This window comes from Hydra viridissima, unplaced genomic scaffold (assembly GCF_058129835.1).
Source record: "Hydra viridissima isolate aposymbiotic clone 2 unplaced genomic scaffold, HvirCarnegie_v1 scaffold_4, whole genome shotgun sequence".
In the NCBI taxonomy this organism is placed as follows: Eukaryota; Metazoa; Cnidaria; class Hydrozoa; order Anthoathecata; family Hydridae; genus Hydra; species Hydra viridissima.
In genome coordinates, this window is record NW_028324303.1 from 8,902,501 (window position 1) to 8,908,345 (window position 5,845).

Genomic DNA, 5,845 nt, shown 5'->3' on the forward strand with positions numbered 1-5,845 from the left:
CACTTAAATTTGTTCTCCTTACAGTGCAAATGTTCCCTGCACTTGAAAACACTCTTTCAAAAGAGATGAGGCTGGGATAGCCAGAATCTGCCTAGCAAGCTTTGCAAGCATAGGGTATATATATATATATATATATATATATATATATATATATATATATATATATATATATATATATATATATATATATATATATATATATATATATATATATATATGAAGACCACACTGGAAAAACGATCAAGCTACATTTTTATTGTTTTGAGTAAATTAGATTTTAAACTTAAAAACACCATAGGTTACTTAATTGTTAAGCTAAATACCTGTGTAATTTGATCGGTTTTCTATTGATATAGTCTTGTTATATAGTCAATTATTATATAGTTAAACTGCAGCCGAATATAACAAAAACCCAAAAAAAGCAAAAATGTAGCTTGATCGTTTTTTCAGTGTGATCTTCATATATATATATATATATATATATATATATATATATATATATATATATATATATATATATATATATATATATATATATATATATATATATATATATATTCTGTGTGTGTGTGTGTTTTTAAAAATATAAAATCATATTTATACATTATGGCTGAAAATAGGCATAAAATATGAAATATGAAAATAAAATTTACATACATACATACATACATACATACATACATACATACATACATACATACATACATACATACATAATTGCAACAAACAACTGGACGTGCATTCAAACAGCAAAAAATTTATTAAATTATGACTATTTTAAATCTTTCCTCTAAAATTATATATATATATATATATATATATATATATATATATATATATATATATAACTTTATAGAAAGGATTTAAAATAGTCATAATTAAATTAATAAAAAGAAGACCTTAAAGTAGTCATAAAAAAATTTAAAAGAATAAATAAAACTATTTTATATATTTTGTTTTGAAAAAAAGTACGAGATACCCGATTTTATTACCCGACTTGTGCGTAGTTCCGAAATACGGGTAGTTCCGATGACCGCGTAACAAAAGTGGGTGGCGTATTAAATAAAAAAAGTAAACAAATTAAAAAAAAGAAATTTTTACTTTTATATTTAAGAAGTGGTAGCAAAATGTTTAAAAAAAAGCTGTGAAGAATTGAGTATTAATTCTGCCTATTCCATATAAGTATCAATTTTTAGCTAATTAAAAATTATTACTTACATGGAGTAGGTGGAATTAATACTTACATGGAGTATTAGTTCCACCCACTTCATGTAAGTATTAACTTTTAATTAGTTAAAATTAATACTTACACGGACTGGGTGGAACTAATAAATAGAAATAAATATGATATTAAAAGAATTGAAATAAAATAAAATTTAAAAAAACACAGTAAAAAAAACAACAACAACAACAAAAAATTAACGAAAATACCCGATCGCGCGAAAATTTCGGTTCAAGGATAGGATAATTTTTTTACTTGATTTCGGGTAATTTTATTACCCGAATTATCGGGTAGTTTTATTACTCGGTATACCAGATTATCGGGTAATTTTTATTACCCGATTTTCGGGTACTTCTACGGGTAATTTTATTACCCGACTTTCGGGTAAAGAAATCGGGTAATAAAATTACCCGATGATCGGGTACTTCTACGGGTAATATTCGGGTAGTTTAAATCGGGTAATACCCGACCCGAAGACTTGGATATCGGGTAACTGAATTTATTAAAATTACCCGTCTACGGGTACCCGCGGGTATTCGGGTCGGGTATTCGCTCCCTACAAATACGTACAAGGGGAGGGGGGGGGGGGGGTTTCAAGACAGCGAGTACGTACGCGGTTTGACTATCTTTCTCTGGAGATATTTTTAAAACTTGATCGGTACAAAAAGCAATGAACTTTTCGAATGTAAAAAATCTTTTTTTTTTAATACGCAACCTGGTTTTTATCTTTTCAATTAAAACGTTACAACAAGTTAATTTTTTATTATTTTAAATTAATATTTTATTATTAACTTTTTATTAACAATGTACTACTTCAAATTATTGTTAAGGTTTTTATGTATTTTTTCTTATTATAAAAAACAATTATTTTTAAAAACAGCAATTTTAATGCTAATAGAAACCAACACCTTTCATTGCGAAATGTGATTGCAATTAATTTGAGTCAAGTTATTTTTTTTACGTTCTTCGCTTTAACGACACTGAATCTTATGATTAAATCGTTTATTTCCAAATAAACAAAAACTTTTATCTTTCCATTCAAATAACTGAATACGTTGCAACAAAAAAAAACTGCTTATTTCCAAGATGTCGAACGAATTTGTTGGGAACGAGAAAAAGTGTCTTCAACTCCTTGAGTTATATAAGAAAGCATATTCAACACTTGAAAAACAAAAGCAGTATCAGCACGCACAGGAATTGTGGAAAATAGTAAAATATGATCAGTCTTTGTATGAAAAAAAAGTAAACGAATTAAAAGTGAAAGCAACAAAGTCAAAAGGATCAATCATGTCATTCTGGGGAAATGCTTTATCACCGCCTAGCAAAAAGAAAAAAGATATCCATCCAGTGCCGTCTTCGTCAAATAAAATACAAAGTTTTCCGAACGCAACTACGACAGAACCTGAAAGGATTGAACTTAGTAAGCCATTTTTTGTGATAATTTACAAACTTTTTCTCTCGTGATTTTCTATACATTGAATTTAACCGAATTGGTAATTAAACTACCTTGTACGACTAGATTGCAATCGCATAGTTTTATTCATCATAACTGGAGATCTTGACCAATTTCTCTACATCCAATCTCTATAACTGTCAAGAATTTATAAAAGTTTATTTTTGGGTATTTCCTAATTTAGATTTAACATCAAGCGAGAAGGAAAGAGCAAATCCGGCGCAAGTTAAAAGTCGGAAGAAAATCTCAGATCTTGAATCACAGCTTTCATCCTTGATAATCTTACGCGATTCTGGTTTGTCTACTGTAACGAGGAAACAATTAGACAATGTGAAAGAAAGCATAAGAAGAGAAAAAACAAACTTGGACTGGTAAATGTTAAGCGATATATCGAATAGAGCTTAGAAGTATAGAAAGACGTCTTGGCCATAAAAACCAAACTTTTAAGCAGGCAGCAACTTTCAAAATTTTGTTTTTCAAATTGTCAATAAGAATTTCTAATTGAGTATTTACAAAGTTCGCAGAATCCAGGTAACCTTAAGTATAGAAAGTTTTATAACGGAATCAAAGATTTGTGTAATATTTTGTTTTCAGATTGATTCGTGAATCGGCACGACAAAGAAAACGGAGACAAAAACTTAAAGAGGGCATCGAAACAGTTTGTCAAAACAACCCTGAAGTATCAAGTGCTTTGAAACAGTTTATGCAAAACCATCCTGGACGACCACGGCTCGAAATTGATCAACCAGAACTTTTATCAACAATCATAAAGGTTGTGCAAAGTTCATCAGCAGCTGACGAGCGTCGAAGAACAGAATGTCTTCGCAGTGTCTCCACTTTGGATGATCTTCAGAAAGAGCTGACGAAAATAGGCTTCAACTTGAGTAGAAGTGGTTTGTACCTTCGTCTTTTACCACGACGTGAAAACACTTCTGAAGGAAAAAAGCATGTCAACACAGTTCCAGTGAAGCTACTACGTCCAGAAAATTCACTGCGAAAAAGAAATGATGATAGAATGTTTGCCAAATCTTTTATTGATGACATGTTTGAAGTTTGCAAATTGTTTGGACCAAAAGCTGTGCTTTTCATGTCCAATGATGATAAAGCCAGGGTACCGTTGGGTCTTACTGCTGCAAGCCTTCAAGCGCCGTTGCTGATGCATATGGAATACAAGGTCAAACTTATGGATCATGACTTTGTCGTTGGCCCACAGCACAAGTTAATCCCATCGGTGTATGGCATATGCGAAGTTAACAATAATGGAAATGTATCCTACAGTGGAGACACTTTCATACGCATACGAAGTGGGAAACACGATACATCGAATGCTTTTACACATGCTTTTGATGTTAGGGAGCTTTTTGAAACCAAGTTGGTTAGACGTAAACCAATTATGTTAATGGAGACTTATAGAGCTCAAGATGAAGCACCACGCTTCCCTAAAACGTTAGCAACTGCTGTTGATCTCTTCCGCTTGCTGGATTTAGATGTCTTGCTTCATGGTGTGAATGCAGCTGGGCTTTCAGCCTTCAACCCCATTGAAAGAAGAATGGCACCTCTTTCTCGTGATTTGGCTGGAATAGTTCTTCCCCATGATTATTTTGGCGATCACCTTGATTCTTCTGGGAAGACAATGAACCAAGAACTGGAGGTAGAAAATTTTCAAAAAGCGGCTGACGTTTTATCCCAAGTTTGGGAGAAAACCTTCATCGACGGTTACCATGTTAATTGCCGGGCAGTACCAGTTGGAAAAGCATATAAATCGCCGAATCCTGATCCTGTTTGGGTAGAGAAACATTGCCAGCAATCGCGTTATTGTCTACAAATTGTGAAATGCCAGGACAAGTTATGTTGTTCATCGTTTGAAACAAATTGGCTGAATACCATCCCCCAACGTTTCATTCCATTTCCGGCCATCTACGAGTACTGCGAGAATGGTTACAAAGCGATGGAACCATCTCGATATTTTAAAAACGTATCAAACCATTCAAACTTTGCACCTCTGACGCATAGGCTTTTGCTACAAGACATACCTACAGAAGGCTTAAAGTACAAAATTATACCATTTGATCTGTATTGTCCTTCATTGGAAAAAAAGCTTCTAAACGGAATTTGCGACAAATGCAATAAATACTGGCCGAGCAAGGCAGCAATGAAACGGCACAAGAAAGCACACAACAAACAAAAGATAAAGATTGATATGGAGAGTGATTTAAGTGAAAGTGAAGAAGTCAGTGAGAAGATTACTAATGAAAGATTAGAAGCAGAGTTCATGCCTGTTTTCCATAACATTTTCAATTTATTTAAGTCACCATTTGTGGAAATATAAATAGCTAAATTAAAAATACTCGCAACACGAATCCTTTCTAAATCATTTTTCTTTCCTTTCGTTAATAACTGCCCATTTTTTAGTTAAGTACAGAAAAATCTCTAACTAAAAATGTTGATCTTTTTTGTATTTAATGTTTTGAAAACTTTTTTTTTTTGGGTGGGTGGGTGGGGAGGTCATACTTTTTTAATAAATAACGCGTACGTACGCAGAGGGGGAGGGGGTGGTTAAAAGCGTACAAGTGCGTACAAGGGGGGAGGGGGGGGGGGCCCAAAAGCATTAGTTTTACTGCGTACGTAATTTATGGACGTCCCCTTTTTGCTGTTAATTTCAGAGCAATACAATGTTTTAGAAAAATTTAGGAGTCATCCCCAAATGGCTGAAAATGTGACTTTTTTGTCGAGTGGACTATATATTTTTAGATATAACTGATTTCTTAAATGTAACAAGCTGGTTACTTTTTGCCCATTTGTTGCAGACAACTTTAGCTAATCAGAAAACTAACATGTAAGGACTTGTTGGTGAATAGAAAAATACTATGGCTAACTTTACTTTGCTTTTTCTTAGCATTTTTCAGAATTTTTCCACAGTTGAAGAGGCTATAGTTTTTTTTCTAACATGATGCAAGCTAATGAAAATTGCTATTTTTAAGACAGAAATATCCAGAAAATAGTTCTAGAAAAAATGAGCCCTTTGTTGAAAGTAAGAAAAAAGTTATAAGCCCTTAAAGTTGTCTATGTTTACCATTCGAGAAACCAAAGGGTGCTACCTGAGATTGTTTGTAAGGCTATTATTTCTTACCTGTTGCACTTGGAGAAAATGAAATTGCACATTTGACCTA

At 32.7% G+C, this 5,845-nt stretch overlaps 1 pseudogene across 1 annotated transcript; it reads left to right on the top strand.

The window, feature by feature from the left end:
- The first annotated feature begins 2,332 nt into the window (after positions 1-2,332).
- On the top strand, positions 2,333-5,046 carry LOC149889743 (uncharacterized; annotated as a pseudogene). Its single transcript, XR_016452037.1, has 3 exons — positions 2,333-2,642; positions 2,860-3,046; positions 3,270-5,046. The product of XR_016452037.1 is annotated as an uncharacterized LOC149889743 (transcript).
- Positions 5,047-5,845: the final 799 nt, after the last annotated feature.